This window comes from Pseudophryne corroboree, chromosome 5 (genome assembly GCF_028390025.1).
Source record: "Pseudophryne corroboree isolate aPseCor3 chromosome 5, aPseCor3.hap2, whole genome shotgun sequence".
In the NCBI taxonomy this organism is placed as follows: Eukaryota; Metazoa; Chordata; class Amphibia; order Anura; family Myobatrachidae; genus Pseudophryne; species Pseudophryne corroboree.
Window position 1 is genome coordinate 231,318,076 of NC_086448.1, and position 21,874 is coordinate 231,339,949.

The following is a 21,874-nucleotide window of genomic DNA, read 5'->3' on the forward strand; positions in this document are numbered from 1 at the left end:
GACCGACTGGAACACCCACGGTGTTACTAGTGCGTCCACAGCTATCGCCTGAGGGTCTCTTGACCTGGTGCAATACCTTTGTAGCTTTTTGTTGAGGCGGGATGTCCACCTGTGGCAGTTCCCATCGATTTGTAATCTGTTTGAAGACTTCTGGATGAAGTCCCCACTCTCCCGGGTGGAGGTCGTGCCTGCTGAGGAAGTCTGCTTCCCAGTTGTCCACTCCCGGAATGAACACTGCTGACAGTGCTTGCACGTGATTCTCCGCCCAACGAAGAATCCTGGTGGCTTCCGCCATCGCTACCCTGCTTCTTGTGCCGCCCTGGCGGTTTACATGAGCCACTGCGGTGATGTTGTCTGACTGAATCAGCACCGGTTGGTTGAGAAGCAGAGGCTCCGCTTGACTCAGGGCGTTGTATATGGCCCTTAGTTCCAGGATATTGATGTGCAGACAAGCCTCCTGACTTGACCACAGCCCTTGGAAGTTTCTTCCCTGAGTGACTGCCCCCCATCCTCGGAGGCTTGCATCCGTGGTCACCAGGACCCAGTCCTGTATGCCGAACCTGCGGCCCTCGAGAAGGTGAGCACTCTGCAGCCACCACAGAAGAGACACCCTGGCCCTGGGGGATAGGGTGATCAGCCGATGCATCTGAAGATGCGATCCGGACCACTTGTCCAACAAATCCCACTGAAAGGTCCTCGCATGGAACCTGCCGAAGGGAATGGCTTCGTATGACGCCACCATCTTTCCCAGGACCGTGCACCGACACCTGTTTTGGTTTTAAGAGTTCTCTGACCAGAGTCACGAGCTCCTGAGCCTTCTCCGCCGGGAGAAACACCTTTTTCTGGTCCGTGTCCAGAATCATGCCCAGGAAGGGCAGACGAGTCGTAGGGATCAGCTGCGACTTTGGAATATTCAAAATCCAGCCGTGCTGTTGCAACACTTCCTGAGAGTGTGCTACGCTGATCAGCAACTGCTCTCTGGACCTCACCTTTATGAGGAGATTGTCCAAGTATGGGATAACTGACACCCGCTTTCGAAGGAGCACCATCATTTCCGCCATTACCTTGGTAAATATTCTCGGTGCCGTGTTGAGACCAAACGGCAACGACTGGAATTGGTAATGACAGTCCTGTACCACAAATCTGAGGTACTCAGGTACTCCTGAGGTGGATAAATGGGGACATGCAGGTAAGCATCCTTTATGTCCAGAGACGCCATAAAATCCCCCTCTTCCAGGCTTGCAATGACCGCTCTGAGCGATTCCATCTTGAACTTAAACCTTTTCAGGTAAATGTTCAGGGATTTTAAATTCAATATGGGTCTGACCGAACCGTCCGGTTTCGGAACCACAAACTTTGTGGAATAGTAACCCCTTCCCTGTTGAGGGAGGGGAACCTGTACCACCACCTGCTGGAGATATAATTTGTGAATTGTCGCTAACACTACTTCCCTTTCTATGGGGGAAGCAGGCAGGGCTGATTTTAGGTAACGGTGAGGGGGCATCACTTCGAATTCCAGCTTGTATCCCTGAGACACAATCTGTATAGCCCAGGGATCCACCTGTGAGCGAACCCACTGGTGGCTGAATTTTCGGAGACGCGCCCCCACCGCTCCCGGCTCCACCTGTGGAGCCCCAGCGTCATGCGGTGGATTTAGTGGAAGCCGGGGAGTACTTCTGTTCCTGGGAACTAGCTGTATGGTGCAGCTTCTTTCCTCTACCCCTGCCTCTGGCAAGAAAGGACGCACCTCTGACTTTCTTGCCTTTTTGTGATCGAAAGGACTGCATTTGGTAATACGGTGCTCTCTTAGGCTGTGAGGGAATATATGGCAAAAAATTTGACTTCCCAGCTGTAGCTGTGGAAACTAGGTCCGAGAGACCGTCCCCAAACAATTCCTCACCCTTGTAGGGTAAAACCTCCATGTGCTTTTTAGAGTCGGCATCGCCTGTCCATTGCCGAGTCCACAGGACCCTTCTGGCAGAAATCGACATTGCATTTATTCTAGAGCCCAGTAGGCAAATGTCCCTCTGGGCATCCCTCGTATATAGGACAGCGTCTTTTATATGCCCCAGGGTCAGTAAAATAGTATCCTTGTCCAAGGTATCCAGTTCCTCAGACAGTGTATCTGTCCATGCTGCTACAGCACTACACATCCAGGCCGACGCAATTGCCGGCCGCAGTATGGTACCTGAATGTGTATAAACAGACTTCAGGATACCTTCCTGCTTCCTATCCGCAGGATCCTTTAGGGAGGCCGTATCCTGTGACGGCAGGGCCACCTTCTTAGATAAGCGTGTCAGAGCTTTGTCTACCCTAGGGGAGGATTCCCAGCGCATCCTGTCCGTTGGCGGGAAGGGGTACACCATAAGTAACCTTTTGGAAATCAGTACTTTCCTATCAGGAGAATCCCAAGCTTTTTCACATAACTCATTTAACTCATGTGAAGGGGGAAAAGTCACCTCTTGCTTTTTCTCCCCAAACATATAAACCCTCTTGTCAGGGACAGGGTTTACCTCTGATATGTGCAATACATCCTTCATAGCTACAATCATGTAGCGGATGGCTTTAACCATTTTAGGCTGCAATTTTGCATCATCGCCATCGACACTGGAGTCAGAATCCGTGTCGATATCTGTGTCAACAATATGGGATAGTGGGCGCTTCTGAGACCCTGACGGCCTCTGCGCTGTAGGATCAGGCATGGGCTGAGACCCCGACTGTCCCAAGGCTTCAGCTTTATCCAACCTTTTATGAGAGGAGTTTACATTATCATGTAACACCTTCCACATATCCATCCAATCAGGTGTCGGCGCCGTCACCTCATTCATCTGCACCTGCTCTGCCTCCACATAGCCCTCCTCGTCAAACATGTCGACACAAGCGTACAGACACACCACACACACAGGGAATGTTCTATATGAGGACAGGACCCCCACAAGGCCTTCTGGAGAGACAGAGAGAGAGAGTATGCCAGCACACACCCCAGCGCTATATGACCCAGGAATCACACAGTAACTTAGTGTTTACCCAGTAGCTGCTGTATATAGGATTATTGCGCTAAATTTGTGTGCCCCCCCTCTATTTTTACCCTCTTTCTACCGTGAGTCTGCAGGGGAGAGCCTGGGGAGCTTCCTCTCAGCGGAGCGGTGGAGAGAAAATGGCGCTGGTGAGTGCTGAAAAAGAAGCCCCGCCCCCTCAGCGGTGGGCTTCTGTCCCGCGATTTGGTGTAAAAAATGGCGGGGGCTCAAGCATATATACAGTGCCCAGCTGTATATATGCTGATTTTGCCAGGAGGTACTCAATTGCTGCCCAGGGCGCCCCCCCCCTGCGCCCTACAGTGACCGGAGTGTGTGGGCGCAATGGCGCACAGCTGCAGTGCTGTGCGCTACCTCATGTGAAGACAGGAGTCTTCTGCAGCCGATTTTGACGTCTTCTTGCATCATCCGCCGGCTTCTGTCTTCTGGCTCTGCGAGGGGGGACGGCGGCGCGGCTCCGGCAACGGACGACCAAGGTTAAGTTCTTGTGTTCGAACCCTCTGGAGCTAATGGTGTCCAGTAGCCTAAGAAGCGCAACCTAGCCGCAGTTAGTAGGTTTGCTTCTCTCCCCTCAGTCCCACGTAGCAGAGAGTCTGTTGCCAGCAGAAGCTCTCTGAAAATAAAAAAACCTAACAAATACTTTCTTAATAGCAAGCTCAGGAGAGCTCACGAAAATGCACCCAGCTCCTTCCGGGCACAGATTCTAACTGAGGTCTGGAGGAGGAGCATAGAGGGAGGAGCCAGTGCACACCAGTAGTACTAATTCTTTCTTAGAGTGCCCAGTCTCCTGCGGAGCCCGTCTATTCCCCATGGTCCTTACGGAGTCCCCAGCATCCACTAGGACGTTAGAGAAAATAAGAAACACACTGGAGATGTTCTAGGAAAGACCCCTTATAATTTGTCAGTTTCCTCAGTCTCTGTAAACGTCAGAGACTGACGCACCCACACTATGTGACTGCTGGTCTATGCACCCTTCTCATATTCATCTTGCGCAGGTAGGCCTGGCATAGAATCGTTAGGACTGCAACATAGCAGAAACTGGGAATGTATAAGGCAAATGATAACTATCTTTGCAAAATCGGAGATGAAATGGGAGTATAAAATAAGAATTTACTTACCGATAATTCTATTTCTCGGAGTCCGTAGTGGATGCTGGGGTTCCTGAAAGGACCATGGGGAATAGCGGCTCCGCAGGAGACAGGGCACAAAAAAGTAAAGCTTTTACCAGATCAGGTGGTGTGCACTGGCTCCTCCCCCTATGACCCTCCTCCAGACTCCAGTTAGGTACTGTGCCCGGACGAGCGTACACAATAAGGGAGGCAATTTGAATCCCGGGTAAGACTCATACCAGCCACACCAATCACACCGTACAACTTGTGATCTAAACCCAGTTAACAGTATGATAACAGAAAGAGCCTCTTAAAGATGGCTCCTTAACAATATAACCCGAATTTGTTAACAATAACTATGTACAGTATTGCAGATAATCCGCACTTGGGATGGGCGCCCAGCATCCACTACGGACTCCGAGAAATAGAATTATCGGTAAGTAAATTCTTATTTTCTCTATCGTCCTAAGTGGATGCTGGGGTTCCTGAAAGGACCATGGGGATTATACCAAAGCTCCCAAACGGGCGGGAGAGTGCGGATGACTCTGCAGCACCGAATGAGAGAATTCCAAGTCCTCTTTTGCCAGGGTATCAAATTTGTAGAATTTTACAAACGTGTTTTCCCCCGACCACGTAGCTGCTCGGCAGAATTGTAATGCCGAGACCCCTCGGGCAGCCGCCCAAGATGAGCCCACCTTCCTTGTGGAATGGGCCTTAACAGATTTAGGCTGTGGCAGGCCTGCCACAGAATGAGCAAGTTGAATTGTGTTACAAATCCAACGAGCAATCGTCTGCTTAGAAGCAGGGGCACCCAACTTGTTGGGTGCATATAGTATCAACAGCGAGTCAGATTTTCTGACTTCAGCCGTGCCTGAAATGTATATTTTTAAGGCTCTGACAACGTCCAACAACTTGGAGTCCTCCAAGTCGCCAGTGGCCGCAGGCACCACAATAGGTTGGTTCAGGTGAAACGCTGATACCACCTTAGGGAGAAAATGCGGACGAGTCCTCAGTTCTGCCCTATCCGAATGGAAGATTAGATAAGGGCTTTTATAAGATAAAGCCGCCAATTCAGATACTCTCCTGGCGGAAACCAGGGCCAGTAACATAGTCACTTTCCATGTGAGATATTTAAAATCCACCTTTTTCAATGGTTCAAACCAATGGGATTTGAGGAAATCTAAAACGACATTTAGATCCCACGGTGCCACCGGAGGCACCACAGGAGGCTGTATATGCAGTACTCCTTTAACAAAAGTCTGTACCTCAGGAACTGAGGCCAATTCTTTTTGGAAGAATATTGACAGGGCTGAAATTTGAACCTTAATAGATCTCAATTTGAGACCCATAGACAATCCTGATTGTAGGAAATGTAGGAAACGACCCAGTTGAAATTCCTCCGTCGGAACACTCCGATCCTCGCACCACGCGACATATTTTCGCCAAATGCGGTGATAATGTTTCGCGGTGACTTCCTTCCTTGCCTTAATCAAGGTAGGAATGACTTCTTCTGGAATGCCTTTCCCTTTTAGGATCTGGCGTTCAACCGCCATGCCGTCAAACGCAGCCGCGGTAAGTCTTGAAAGAGACAGGGACCCTGTTGTAGCAGGTCCCTTCTCAGAAGTAGAGGGCACGGGTCGTCCGTGACCAACTCTTGAAGTTCCGGGTACCAAGTCCTTCTTGGCTAATCCGGAGCCACTAGTATTGTTCTTACTCCTCCTCACCGTATAATCTTCAATACCTTTGGTATGAGAGGCAGAGGAGGAAACACATATACTGATTTGTACACCCAAGGTGTTACCAGTGCGTCCACAGCTATTGCCTGTGGATCTCTTGACCTGGCGCAATACTTGTCCTTGAGGCGAGACGCCATCATGTCTACCATTGGTCTTTCCCTTAGCATGTGGAAGACTTCTGGATGAAGACCCCCCTCTCCCGGGTGAATATCGTGTCTGCTGAGGAAGTCTGCTTCCCAGTTGTCCACGCCCGGGAAGAACACTGCTGACAGTGCTATTACGTGATTCTCCGCCCAGCGAAGAATGTTGGCAGCTTCTGCCATTGCACTCCTGCTTCTTGTGCCGCCCTGTCTGTTTACATGGGCGACCGCCGTGATGTTGTCCGACTGAATCAACACCGGTTTTCCTTGCAGGAGTGGTTCCGCCTGGCTTAGAGCATTTTAGATTGCTCTTAGTACCAGAATGTTTATGTGAAGAGACTTTTCCAGGTTCGTCCATACCCCCTGGAAGTTTCTTCCTTGTGTGACTGCTCCCCAACCTCTCAGGCTGGCGTCCGTGGTCACCAGGATCAAATCCTGTATGCCGAATCTGCGGCCCTCCAATAGATGAGCCTTTTGCAACCACCACAGAAGATATACCCTTGTCCTTGGCGACAGGGTTATTCGCAGGTGCATCTGAGGATGCGACCCTGACCATTTGTCCAACAGATCCCTTTGGAAAATTCTTGCATGGAATCTGCCGAATGGAATTGCTTCGTAAAAAGCCACCATTTTTCCCAGGACTCTTGTGTACAGACATCTTTCCTGGTTTTAGGAGGTTCCCGACAGGTCGGATAACTCCTTGGCTTTTTCCTCGGGAAGAAAAACCTTTTTCTGAACCGTGTCCAGAATCATCCCTAGGAACAGCAGACGTATCGTCAGAAAACAGCTGCGATTCTTGGAATATTTAGAATCCAGTCGTGCCGTCGAAGAACTACTTTAGATAGTGCTCTTCCGACCTCCAACTGTTCTCTGGAACTTGCCCTTTTTAGGTCGTGCAAGTAAGGGATAATTTAGATGCCTTTTTTCTTTGAAGAAACATCTTTTCGGCCATTACCTTGGTAAAAAGGCCCGGGGTGCCGTGGATAATTCAAACGGCATCGTCTGAAACTGATATTGACAGTTCTGTACCACGAACCAGAGGTACCCTTGATGAGAAGGACAAAATTTGGACATGGAGGTAATCCTTGATGTCCAGGGACACCATATAGTCCCCTTTTTTCCGGTTCGCTATCACTGCTCTGAGTGACTTTATCTCGATTTGAACCTTTTATGTAAGTGTTCAAAACATTTTAGATTTAGACTATGTGTCACCAAGCCGTCTGGCTTCAGTACCACAATATAGTGTGGAAAAATAATACCCTTTTCCTTGTCGTAGGAGGGGTACTTTGATTATCACCTGCTGGATATACAGCTTGTGAATTGTTTCCAATGCTGCCTCCCTGTCGGAGGGAGCCGTTGGTAAAGCAGACTTCAGGAACCTGCGAGGAGAAGATGTCTCGACTCTCCAATCTTTACCCCTGGGATAATACTCGTACGATCTAGGGGTCAACTTGCGAGTGATCCCACTGCGCCCTGAGACTCTTGAGACTACCCCCCCACCTTGAGTCCGCTTGCACGGCCCCAGCGTCATGCTGAGGACTTGGCAGACGTGGTGGAGGGCTTCTTTTCCTGGGAAAGGGCTGCCTGCTGCAGTCTACTTCCCTTACCTCTATGTCTGGGCAGATATGACTGGCCTTTTGCCTGCATGCCCTCATGGGAAAGGAAAGATTGAGGCTGAAAAGACGGTGTCTTTTTTAGCTGAGATGTAACTTGGGGTAAAAAAATAGGATTTTGGTACTTACCAGGTAAATCCTTTTCTTTGAATCCATAGGGGGCACTGGAGTACTCTTGGGATATGGACGGGCGTAGCCGAACAAAGGCACTGAATATTCAAATTTAGGACTCTCCCCCCCTCCATATCCCCAAGTACCTCAGTGTACTTTGCCAGTGTTTTTTACTGAGCGAACAGGATATAGAGAGGTTGACAATGGAGAATACCTATAACATAACGGACAACAACAAAGTTGACCTATAACCTTATTGTCAACTACACAGTTGACACCATAACCATAACATAACGGACAACAACAATGTTGACCCATAACCTTACTGTCAACTAAACAGTTGACCCCATAACCGATAGAACTTTATAATTTGAACCAATCGGTGAAAATGTGTTATTATAAGCTCCTCTGAGCTTAATATCAATGAAGTAAACTTGTTACCCTAAGCTCCCTTGAGCTTAAAACAACCCAGGTAAAACTGCTCTGGGTGGGCGTCCAGTGCCCCCTATGGATTCAAAGAAAAGGATTTACCTGGTAAGTACCAAAATCCTATTTTCTTTATCATCCACTAGGGGTCACTGGAGTACTCTTGGGACGTACCAAAGCTTCCCTCGTGGGCGGGAGAGCTGTTTGATACTTGTAACAGTAGGCAGCCAAAGCTATATGCTGACGGCGCCACCATTCATAACGTGTAAAAGTGCACAAACGTGGTGCACTGAAGGCTATGTAGCCGCGTCGTAGACGCTCCACGACCCGCTGGGTCTGACATTCCCACAGAACCTGTGGGATGAACTATTACTGACGTAGGCGATTGTAACTTAGCCTTAAAGTAAGCCTGACTTGTAGTCATTATTATCCAACTGGATAATGTCTGCTGAGAAACTGGCTAACCCCAGTTCGCAGTATCATATAGAACAAACAACGTATTCATATCACGTACTGTAGACGTTCGGTACATATATAAACGCGTAATGCGTGTACCACATTCAGAATTCTAGAATGTGCTGTCCCCACAGGAACCACTATTGGTATATTGATGTGAAGAATACGAAAGCGGATTTCGTCCGAAGATCTGCTTTGTCATGAGAAACTCAAATACGGTGGCTTGGAATACAAGGCACCCAAATATGAAAACAAAACCCTTGCCGAAGCACCCTTGCCGACGACAAGGCTAGAAGAAAAATGTTTTCCAAAGTGAGAAACTTAATTCTCATTTGTTGTAAGGGTTCAAAAAATATGAAACTTAATTCCCATTTGTTGAAAGGGTTCCAAAATATGAAAACTGTAATAAATCTGAACCCAACCTCAAATCGCCTGGCGCTGTAGGTGGGATAAATAGAGTCTGAACTTTGGTGACACCTTGTAGAAAGATGTTTACAGACGCAAATAGAGGCAAACGTCTTTGAAAGTACGTTTACCACACAGATACCTGCACACTTAGTGCAGATGAACGCAGTTTTCCATCCCACCCTGTTTAACAGAATACGGGTAACTTGAAGTATGATGTTGGAAACTTCCGAGGTTTACAACCTATGTAAACACACTAAATTTTTTTTTTTTTTTTTTTTTAATAATGAGCTGCCTTAAGCGGCTTACTATTTCGTAACATGGTTGGTATAACCGATACTGTAATGCTCTATTTTTTAAGAGGGCGGTCTGAACCCTCACCCCGTCAACCGCAGCTGCGGTACATAGATAATAAGTATATAGATAAGTATGGGTAAAAGAACGTTCCCTGATGTAACAGGTTGGACGTATTATGAGCGGGCCAAGATCGTGTGCAAGTATTCCTTGAAAATTCGAGAAGCAAACTTCTACGAAATCCATGAGATACCACCAGTATGACTGTGACGAACTGTCTTCTGATCCGTTTTGGCAACGGAGAGAGAAACGGAAAATGGCGGAGCCAGATACACGATGCTGAATGACCCCATGAATGTGAGAGACTTCACCGCCACTGCCCTTGTGATCTGTTTTGTACACATACTGAGCTTTTGTAATTGTGGCGAGATGCCATCATGTATACTTGAGGGTAACCTCCTTCTGTGGACTCAGATATGAAACACCTCTGGATTTAATGTCCAGTTTTGAAGATCCAAATGCTGACGGGTGAGATCATCTGTCTAACAGATGTCCACTCACGGATTGATCTCTTGACATTTTCACATAATGGCGTTCTGAGCCATTGAAGATTTGAGTTACCTGCCGCATTGCCATGCGGCTTCTTGGTTCTCACTGGTTGTTGTGTATGCAACTGCCGTTGCTTCGTTTGACTGCTTAAGGCCAGCGTGAGCCAGGCATGAAAAAACAAAATTACATGAAACTCACGGTTGTTTCTCTCCACGAAAATCTTTAGTAAAAAGCGAAAGATTTATTCGTTCTGAAGAGAAACCAGAGTCTATCCCTGGTCAGACTGAAAGTGAATCATTTATTGCATTGTAAAATGCACAGAGTTCTAGGACATTTATCGACAGCAATCTGTCGTGTTTTAGAACCTTTGCGTTGATTTTAACTACAAATCCTGACTCTCTGTGACTGTCGTCCAGAGTATATGCACCCTTGTCCCTCTGTGGGTACGCGAGTGAAGGGTGGCGAACTAAATTGAAAACACATCTTTATTCTTAATAGATGAATACACCAATGTACCGCTAGTGTGCGTGTACTTTTGTTCTTGCTGGTGTAGTAGGTAAAAGTAGTTGATTTACCGTATTCATAATGTTACCTAGGAATTGACATCGTTTAGACAGACTTAGATGCGATTGTTTTCGAACTTGATCTGCTACCGCAGTATACCTTAGTAGCGCAAGCTAGAGGAACTTTGTTGATACATAGTTTTTATGTGAGATGAGCTATCATCCCAACATCACTTTGGTAAATACCGGGAGCGATAAGCAACGGTAGAAATGAAATGGTTAATGGTTGTGGCGATTTGCAAACGCTAGAACCTGTGATGAAGAAACCGGACTGGGTAAATACGCATTGTGAAGATCAAATGCAATTATACAATTTTGTGGCTCCAATAAGCAAAAACTAACTGCAGAAAATCCATTTTCTAACTGTAGTAAATGACTTGCTGATTGATATTGCAACGGAGCTGTTTGGTTTTGCCCAAACAGAGGAGAATAAGTAACTCTGACTGTGTTGGCGTACTATTGCCTGGTTTATAACCCAGCAAAGACTAAATGACAACCTGCCAAACCGTTCGACAGAAGCAGTTTTGTACTCTAAGCTGTAAATAGCTGAGACATATATGAGTTGTAGTCCTGAAACCTCGCAAATGTAACATGAAAAGACGCGCTTCCACAATTGTAAAAGAGGTCATCAAACCACTGGCTTGCTGACTGTAACGTCATGTCGTTACAAAGCGTGACTGTTTCGTATAAAGGTATAAAACGCCGTTACAAGTATACTGTATGCGCTAATGGCTGAATATCCTAAAGGGATAAAATGCCGTTACCAGTATATCAAATGTAGGAGCAAACAAGCTCTGGCCTTGTCGCGCTTAACTAGCGACCATGAAAATAACCGGCGTTAGCAGAAGCTTTACAGATATACTCTGCAGCTTCTTTTAACAGTGATCGGCATGGTTTCAGACATAGATTCTAGTGACCCAATGGGGTTTTTATAATGTTTGACAGAAACGCATATACCAATGGCGGATCGCGTCCTTTTGGAAACGATTATGTATGGTTGTCCAAAACCCCGCACTATCTGCGTGCTGGACTAATGTACCCTTCTCACTCGTAGTTATCTGTGTGAGATTTGACATAGAATCGTGCATTAAATTATAAGACCAGTGAAATAAACACTCTGGTACCCAAAGGAAAATTGGCCCTTTGGAAAGACTGTCTTTTGTTAGCGCTGGCGGAGTCATTCCGAGACTCCGATTACCGCTGTTTTAATTTGAATTGCCAATGTTAACAATTTTAGTCTGCACTAGAGCCTTATCCGCTATGTAGACAGACCTCATAATAGGCAACAAACAGACACTTGCACGACTTAAAAAAGTTATTATATGGCATATATATCTATATATATATGTTATTGCTGAACAGCATATTTATTAGGAAACTAAAATGTTCTTTATGTGAAAAGCAGTTCACATGGGCATGAAACCCGAACCAAATTCCTACCAACACCCCTGCGCCTTCTGGTGGCTTAAAGATGTAGGGCAGGAATGTTCTAGAATAATCCTGAACTAAAAATTCCCACTAACACCCCTGCGCCTCCTTGTGGAGCAGAGGTGTATGGGCGGAATTTCTGGAATTATAAGCTGGAAAACAGCAATGATTAAAATGGCCCTCATGCCATGCTTTCACAGAAAATCACAGTACAGGTTACCTGCTGCAGTGTTAATATAGGCTGAACAGCCTATTATACAGTTATTATAGGCTTAATAGCCCATTATACAGTGATAACACAGGTGTAGGATACAGTAAAATACATGCATTTAGTTAGCCTTCATTAATATGAACACTGCCTGCAGTGCTATTATCTTACAGCCTTAACAGAAAATATGGTTAAACCTGCAATAGGCTATGCCAGTGATAGCCTATTGCCAGCCAAAGCCTCATATATATATATAATATATATCAAATGTGCTTAAACATATAATCACAGGTCATACTGATATCATGCCAGCAAAAAGCTTCATTATATATCATCTATATAAAAATGTGCTGAAACATATATAATATACATAGTCTACAGTGTTATAACCCATGACACTGTTTAAAACGCTGCGCTGCTTGTGAGGTAGCTGAGCAGCCTATTTAGTAACCCATGCAGCCTTTTGCTGCTGCTATGGCCATTACTTCCCCTCCCCCCCCCCTGCATCCCCATGTTACCTGCAACGTACGGGGATCGGGTGCAGGGAGCAGGAGAGCGCTGTATATAGCGTCCGGGGATCGAGTGCAGGGAGCAGGAGAGCGCTGTATATAGCCGGGAACCGTCCGGAAGAGCGGGCAGCGCCTTCCTACAACAGTACACAGTCCTGTGTCCGGCATCAGCGGCGTGCGGTGTTCCTGGCAGAGCGGGCGGCTTTGTTATCACACGGAGCCCTTCCCCTGTCTCGGCGGCGCCTCTGTAGTGGTGCCGGGCAATCAGCGCTGTGAGAGCGGCCGGCGTCTGAGTGACGTGCGGCCGCTCTGCGCGTAGTTCAGTGGGCCCTCAGCGGCGGCTTCAGCGGCGGCTCCAGCACACTTTACACACAGCAGGGCGGCAGCGTGAGCTGACCGCCCTAACATACCTTGTTCCATGTGACGGCTTTTCTCCTGGCTGTGACGGGGCTTCTCTCTGCAAGCTCCGTTTCAGCCTCCAGCTTCACATGTTGGCTGTCACTGGGCTTCTCTCTGCAAGCTCTGTTTCAGCCTCCAGCTTCACATCTTGGCTGAGCTCAGTTTCAGGCTTCCTTTCAGCTCTCTGTCTCATCCTGGCTGTGACGGAGCTTCTTCCTGTAAGCTCCGTTCAGTTTGCAGGAGACAGTGGCTGCCTGTGGCTGTGAGGGTGCTCTTTGTGAGGACCGACACGCCATGCGCTGCCTTATAGCGCCTGTGGCTGTGAGGGTGCTCTTCGTGAGGACCGACACGCCATACGCTGCCTTGCAGCGGCACCATCCCGGACCCATGTTTTTCAGAAACTGGGTGGGAAGTGTAAAAATTAAAAAGAAAAAATCTTCTGAAATGTGGGCTCATTCCCACAAGCCGATGTTCATCTGTGAGCACCGAAAAAACACTGGCAAAGTACACTGAGGTACTTGGGGATATGGAGGGGGGGAGAGTCCTAAATTTGAATATTCAGTGCCTTTGTTCGGCTACGCCCGTCCATATCCCAAGAGTACTCCAGTGACCCCTAGTGGATGATAAAGAAAGGTTGGATTTCCCAGCTGTTGCTGTGGTCCCCAGGTCCGATGGACCGACCCCCAAATAACTCCTTCCCTTTATACAGCAATACTTCCATCTGCCGTATGGGATCTGTATCACCTGACCACTGTCGTGTCCCTGACATCTTCTGGGAGATATGGACAACGCACTTATCTTGATGCCAGAGAGCAAATATCCCTCTGTGCATCTCACATACATATATATAGAATGCATCCTATTAAATGCTCTACATGAATAAAATATTTTCAGTCAGGGAATCCGACCAAGCCAACCCAGCACTGCATCTCCAGGCTGATGGCGATCGCTGGTCGCAGTATAACCACCGTATGTGTGTATATACTTTTTAGGATATTTTTCCAGCTTCCTATCAGCTGGCTCCTTGAGGGCGGCCGTATCTGGAGACGGTAACGCCACTTGATAAGCGTGTGAGCGCCTTATCACCCTAAGGGGTGTTTCCCAACGTACCCTAATTTCTGGCGGGAAAGGGTATAACGCCAATTTCTCTATCGTCCTAAGTGGATGCTGGGGTTCCTGAAAGGACCATGGGGAATAGCGGCTCCGCAGGAGACAGGGCACAAAAAAGTAAAGCTTTACTAGGTCAGGTGGTGTGCACTGGCTCCTCCCCCTATGACCCTCCTCCAGACTCCAGTTAGATTTTGTGCCCGAACGAGAAGGGTGCAATCTAGGTGGCTCTCCTAAAGAGCTGCTTAGAGAAAGTTTAGTTTAGGTTTTTTTCTTTACAGTGAGTCCTGCTGGCAACAGGATCACTGCAACGTGGGACTTAGGGGGAAAGTAGTAAACTCACCTGCATGCAGAGTGGATTTGCTGCTTGGCTACTGGACACCATTAGCTCCAGAGGGATCGAACACAGGCCCAGCCGTGGAGTCCGGTCCCGGAGCCGCGCCGCCGACCCCCTTGCAGATGCTGAAGCGTGAAGAGGTCCGGAAACCGGCGGCTGAAGACTCCTCAGTCTTCATAAGGTAGCGCACAGCACTGCAGCTGTGCGCCATTTTCCTCTCAGCACACTTCACTGGGCAGTCACTGAGGGTGCAGAGCGCTGGGGGGGGGCGCTCTGAGAGGCAAATATAAACCTTATACAAGGCTAAAAATACCTCACATATAGCCCATAGGGGCTATATGGAGATATTTAACCCCTGCCTGACTGGAAAAATAGCGGGAGAAGAACCCGCCGAAAAAGGGGCGGGGCCTATCTCCTCAGCACACGGCGCCATTTTCTGTCACAGCTCCGCTGGTCAGAACGGCTCCCAGGTCTCTCCCCTGCACTGCACTACAGAAACAGGGTAAAACAGAGAGGGGGGGCACATTAATGGCTATATATATATATATTAAAGCAGCTATAAGGGAGCACTTAATATAAGGATATCCCTTGTATATATAGCGCTTTGTGGTGTGTGCTGGCAGACTCTCCCTCTGTCTCCCCAAAAGGGCTAGTGGGTCCTGTCTTCATTAGAGCATTCCCTGTGAGTTTGCGGTGTGTGTCGACATGTATGAGGACGATATTGGTGTGGAGGCGGAGCAATTGCCAAATATGCAGATGTCACCCCCCAGGGGGTCGACACCAGAATGGATGCCTTTATTTGTGGAATTACGTGATGGTTTATCTTCCCTTAAACAGTCAGTTGAGGACATGAGGCGGCCGGACAATCAATTAATGCCTGTCCAGGCGCCTCAAACACCGTCAGGGGCTGTAAAACGCCCTTTGCCTCAGTCGGTCGACACAGACCCAGACACGGGCACTGATTCCAGTGACGACGGTAGAAATTCAAACGTATTTTCCAGTAGGGCCACACGTTATATGATTTTGGCAATGAAGGAGACGTTACATTTAGCTGATACTACAGATACCGTAAAACAGGGTATTATGTATGGTGTGAAAAAACTACAAACAGTTTTTCCTGAATCAGAAGAATTAAATGACGTGTGTGATGAAGCGTGGGTTGCTCCTGATAAAAAGTTGATAATTTCAAAAAAAGTTATTGGCATTATACCCTTTCCCGCCAGAGGTTAGGGCGCGCTGGGAAACACCCCCTAAGGTGGACAAGGCGCTCACACGCTTATCCAAACAAGTGGCGTTACCCTCTCCTGAGACGGCCGCACTTAAGGATCCATCAAATAGAAAGATGGAAGTTATTCAAAAGAATATATACACACATGCAGGTGTTATACTACGACCAGCTATAGCAACTGCCTGGATGTGCAGTGCTGGAGTAGTTTGGTCAGAATCCCTGATTGAAAATATTGATACCCTAGATAGGGACAATGTTTTACTGTCGTTAGAACAAATAAAGGATGCATTTATCTATATGCGTGATGCACAGAGGGATATTTGCACACTGGCATCTCGGGTGAGTGCTATGTCCATTTCAGCCAGAAGAGCCTTATGGACACGACAGTGGACAGGCGATGCGGATTCAAAACGTCACATGGAGGTTTTGCCGTATAAAGGGGAGGAGTTATTTGGAGTTGGTCTATCAGACTTGGTGGCCACGGCTACTGCCGGGAAATCCACTTTTTTACCTCAAGTCACTCCCCAACAGAGAAAGGCACCGACCTTTCAACCGCAGCCTTTTCGCTCCTACAAAAATAAGAGAGCAAAGGGCTTGTCGTACCTGCCACGAGGCAGAGGAAGAGGGAAGAGACACCAACAGGCAGCTCCTTCCCAGGAACAGAAGCCCTCCCCGGCTCCTGCAAAAACCTCAGCATGACGCTGGGGCCTCTCAAGCGGACTCGGGGACAGTGGGGGGCCGTCTCAAAAATTACAGCGCGCAGTGGGCTCACTCGCAGGTAGACCCCTGGATCCTGCAGATAATATCTCAGGGGTACAGGTTGGAATTAGAGACGGATCCTCCTCATCGTTTCCTGAAGTCTGCCTTACCAACCGTCTCTTCCGAAAGGGAGAGGGTGTTGGAAGCCATTCACAAGCTGTACGCTCAGCAGGTGATAGTCAAAGTACCCCTATTACAACAAGGAAAGGGGTATTATTCCACTCTATTTGTGGTACCGAAGCCGGATGGCTCGGTAAGGCCTATTCTAAATCTGAAGTCCTTGAACCTCTACATAAAAAAGTTCAAGTTCAAGATGGAGTCACTCAGAGCAGTGATAGCGAACCTGGAAGAAGGGGACTTTATGGTATCCTTGGACATCAAGGATGCGTATCTACACGTTCCGATTTACCCCGCACACCAGGGGTACCTCAGGTTCATTGTTCAAAACTGTCACTATCAGTTTCAGACGCTGCCGTTCGGATTGTCCACGGCGCCTCGGGTCTTTACCAAGGTAATGGCCGAGATGATGATTCTTCTTCGAAGAAAAGGCGTATTAGTTATCCCATACTTGGACGATCTCCTAATAAGGGCAAGGTCCAGAGAACAGCTGGAGACAGCTTTAGCACTATCTCAAGAGGTGCTAAGACAACACGGGTGGATTCTGAATATTCCAAAATCCCATTTAATCCCGACGACTCGTCTGCTGTTCCTAGGAATGATTCTGGACACGGTTCAGAAAAAGGTTTTCCTTCCAGAGGAAAAAGCCAAGGAGTTATCCGATCTGGTCAGGAACCTCCTAAAACCAGGAAAAGTGTCAGTACATCAATGCACAAGAGTCCTGGGAAAAATGGTGGCTTCTTACGAAGCAATTCCATTCGGCAGATTCCATGCAAGAATATTCCAAAGGGATCTGTTGGACAAATGGTCAGGGTCGCATCTGCAGATGCACCTGCGAATAACCCTGTCACCAAAGACAAGGGTGTCACTTCTGTGGTGGTTGCAGAAGGCTCACCTATTAGAAGGCCGCAGATTCGGCATTCAGGATTGGATCCTGGTGACCACGGACGCCAGCCTGAGAGGCTGGGGAGCAGTCACACAAGGAAGAAACTTCCAGGGAGTATGGACGAGTCTGGAAAAGTCTCTTCACATAAACATTCTGGAACTAAGAGCAATCTACAATGCTCTAAGCCAGGCGGAACTTCTCCTGCAAGGAAAGCCGGTGTTGATTCAGTCGGACAACATCACGGCGGTCGCCCATGTAAACAGGCAGGGCGGCACAAGAAGCAGGAGTGCAATGGCAGAAGCTGCCAAGATTCTTCGCTGGGCGGAGAATCACGTGATAGCACTGTCAGCAGTGTTCATCCCGGGCGTGGACAACTGGGAAGCAGACTTCCTCAGCAGACACGATCTTCATCCGGGAGAGTGGGGTCTACATCCAGAAGTCTTCAACATGTTAATAGACCGTTGGGAAAGACCAATTGTAGACATGATGGCGTCTCGCCTCAACAAGAAACTGGACAAATATTGCGCCAGGTCAAGAGATCCACAGGCAATAGCTGTGGACGCACTGGTAACTCCTTGGGTGTACCAGTCAGTGTATGTGTTTCCTCCTCTGCCGCTCATACCAAAGGTATTGAAGATCATACGGCAAAGAAGAGTAAGAACAATACTAGTGGTTCCGGATTGGCCGAGAAGGACTTGGTATCCGGAACTTCAAGAGATGCTCACGGACGAACCGTGGCCTCTACCTCTGAGAAGGGACCTGCTACAGCAGGGTCCCTGTCTTTTTCAAGACTTACCGCGGCTGCGTTTGACGGCATGGCGGTTGAACGCCAGATCCTAAAAGGGAAAGGCATTCCAGAAGAAGTCATTCCTACCTTGATTAAGGCACGGAAGGAAGTCACCGTGAAACATTATCACCGCATTTGGCGAAAATATGTAGCGTGGTGCGAGGATCGGAGGGTTCCGACGGAGGAATTCCAACTGGGTCGTTTCCTACATTTCCTGCAATCAGGATTATCTATGGGTCTCAAATTGGGATCCATTAAGGTTCAAATTTCGGCCCTGTCAATATTCTTCCAAAAAGAATTGGCCTCTGTCCCTGAGGTCCAGACTTTTGTCAAGGGAGTACTGCATATACAGCCTCCTGTGGTGCCTCCGGTGGCACCGTGGGATCTAAATGTAGTTTTAGATTTCCTCAAATCCCATTGGTTTGAACCATTGAAAAAGGTGGATTTGAAATATCTCACATTGAAAGTGACTATGTTACTAGCCCTGGCCTCTGCCAGGAGAGTATCTGAATTGGCGGCTTTATCTTATAAAAGTCCTTATCTAATCTTCCATTCGGATAGGGCAGAACTGCGGACTCGTCCGCATTTTCTCCCTAAAGTGGTATCAGCATTTCATCTGAACCAACCTATTGTGGTGCCTGCGGCCACTAGCGACTTGGAGGACTCCAAGTTGTTGGACGTTGTCAGAGCCTTAAAAATATACATTGCAAGGACGGCTGGAGTCAGAAAATCTGACTCGCTGTTTATATTGTATGCACCCAACAAGTTGGGCGCACCTGCTTCTAAGCAGTCGATTGCTCGTTGGATTTGTAACACAATTCAACTTGCACATTCTGTGGCAGGCCTGCCACAGCCTAAAACTGTAAAAGCCCACTCCACAAGGAAGGTGGGCTCATCTTGGGCGGCTGCCCGAGGGGTCTCGGCATTACAACTCTGCCGAGCAGCTACGTGGTCGGGGGAGAACACGTTTGTAAAATTTTACAAATTTGATACCCTGGCAAAGGAGGACCTGGAGTTCTCTCATTCGGTGCTGCAGAGTCATCCGCACTCTCCCGCCCGTTTGGGAGCTTTGGTATAATCCCCATGGTCCTTTCAGGAACCCCAGCATCCACTTAGGACGATAGAGAAAATAAGAATTTACTTACCGATAATTCTATTTCTCGGAGTCCGTAGTGGATGCTGGGCGCCCATCCCAAGTGCGGATTATCTGCAATACTTGTACATAGTTATTGTTAACTAATTCGGGTTATTGTTAAGGAGCCATCTTTAAGAGGCCCTTTCTGTTGTCATACTGTTAACTGGGTTTAGATCACAAGTTGTACGGTGTGATTGGTGTGGCTGGTATGAGTCTTACCCGGGATTCAAAATGCCTCCCTTATTGTGTATGCTCGTCCGGGCACAGTACCTAACTGGAGTCTGGAGGAGGGTCATAGGGGGAGGAGCCAGTGCACACCACCTGACCTAGTAAAGCTTTACTTTTTTGTGCCCTGTCTCCTGCGGAGCCGCTATTCCCCATGGTCCTTTCAGGAACCCCAGCATCCACTACGGACTCCGAGAAATAGAATTATCGGTAAGTAAATTCTTATTATTTGCTATCGGGGTAACCCTACGCATCATCACACACTTCATTTTATTTTATCTGATTCAGGAAAAACTACAGGTAGTTTTTTCACTCCCACATAATACCCTTTCTTGTGGTACTTGTAGTATCAGAAACACGTAACACCTCCTTCATTGCCCTTAACGTGTGGCCCTAATGAGAAATACGTTTGTTTATTCACCGTCGACACTGTATTCAGTGTCCGTGTCTGTGTCTGTGTCGACCGACTGAGGTAAATGGGCGTTTTTAAAACCCCTGACGGTGTTTCTGAGACGCCTGGACCGGTCCTAATAGATTGTCGGCCGTCTCATGTCGTCAACCGACCTTGCAGCGTGTTGACATTCTCACGTAATTCTCTAAATAAGCCATCCATTCCGGTGTCGACTCCCTAGAGAGTGACATCACCATTACAGGCAATTTCTCCGCCTCCTCACCAACATCGTCCTCATACATGTCGACACACACGTACCGACACACAGCACACACACCGGGAATGCTCTGACAGAGGACAGGACCCACTAGCCCTTTGGGGAGACAGAGGGAGAGTCTGCCAGCACACACCAAAAACGCTATAATTATATAGGGACAACCTTATATAAGTGTTTCTCCCTTATAGCATCTTTTATATATATATACAATATCGCCAAAATCAGTGCCCCCCCTCTCTGTTTTAACCCTGTTTCTGTAGTGCAGTGCAGGGGAGAGCCTGGGAGCCTTCTCTCCAGCTTTTCTGTGAGAGAAAATGGCGCTGTGTGCTGAGGAGATAGGCCCCGCCCCTTTTACGGCGGGCTCGTCTCCCGCTATTTTTGAAGTTAGGCAGGGGTTAAATATCTCCATATAGCCTCTGTGGGCTATATGTGAGGTATTTTTTTGCCTCTAATAAGGTTTTTATTTGCCTCTCAGAGCGCCCCCCCCAGCGCTCTGCACCCTCAGTGACTGTTGTGTGAAGTGTGCTGAGAGGAAAATGGCGCACAGCTGCAGTGCTGTGCGCTACCTTTATGAAGACTCAGGAGTCTTCAGCCGCCGATTTTGGACCTCTTCTCTCTTCAGCGTCTGCAAGGGGGCCGGCGGCGCGGCTCCGGTGACCATCCAGGCTGTACCTGTGATCGTCCCTCTGGAGCTAGTGTCCAGTAGCCAAGCAGCAAATCCACTCTGCACGCAGGTGAGTTCACTACTTCTCCCCTAAGTCCCTCGTTGCAGTGATCCTGTTGCCAGCAGGACTCACTGTAAAGTAAAAAACCTAAGCTAAACTTTCTCTAAGCAGCTCTTTAGGAGAGCCACCTAGATTGCACCCTTCTCGTTCGGGCACAAAATCTAACTGGAGTCTGGAGGAGGGTCATAGGGGGAGGAGCCAGTGCACACCACCTGATCTGGTAAAAGCTTTACTTTTTTGTGCCCTGTCTCCTGCGGAGCCGCTATTCCCCATGGTCCTTTCAGGAACCCCAGCATCCACTTAGGACGATAGAGAAAATATACTGTGCATGTGGTAGAACCCTCTGGGAACCCACCCTTACAGACATTGCAGTGAAACTACTGTTTCGTTTTTTGCTGGTGACTTACTCATCATGTAACCAGACAAATTCCACCTCAGTAAAATTACTAAAATGTAAATGGACAAAGTGCAGTGCACATGGGCAGACTATAAGAAACCTGATCCAAAAATTCCTACTAACACCCCTGCGCCATCAGGTGGAGCAGTGTAGTAGGACAGGAACGTTCTGGAAAAGAAACAGAAAGTATGATTAAAATGGCCTCCCGCCATGTGCTTATAGTCAAAGAACAGAGCATATTTCGTTACGTGACCATTTTATATACATTTTCTATGGTATAATAAGTGCTTGTGCATATATAACACAATGCAGCCTTTTGTTTAGCAGAGGCTGTCTATTGCTGCTGCTGTGGCATAATCCCCCCTTCCCCCTTGCAGCTGCACTGCATGTAATAGGGACAGGGAAACTCCTGACTGCCCAGCATGAGCCCACTAGCTACTAGAGGGCCGTTTTATAGGGACAGACCGCGGCAGCAGTGTGCACTGTCCGCGGTCTGAGTGATCAGAGGCGGCGGCATCCCCC

At 47.9% G+C, this 21,874-nt stretch overlaps 1 protein-coding gene and 1 non-coding gene across 5 annotated transcripts in view; both read right to left on the reverse strand.

Moving 5' to 3' along the window:
* DAZL (deleted in azoospermia like) overlaps positions 1-21,874 on the reverse strand; it is a 510,616-nt gene that overhangs the window by 61,704 nt on the left and 427,038 nt on the right. The gene's annotated exons all lie outside the window — the stretch shown is intronic.
* LOC134931275 (U5 spliceosomal RNA) lies at positions 10,025-10,144 on the reverse strand. Its single transcript, XR_010179069.1, has one exon. It is a non-coding gene; the product is annotated as a U5 spliceosomal RNA (small nuclear RNA).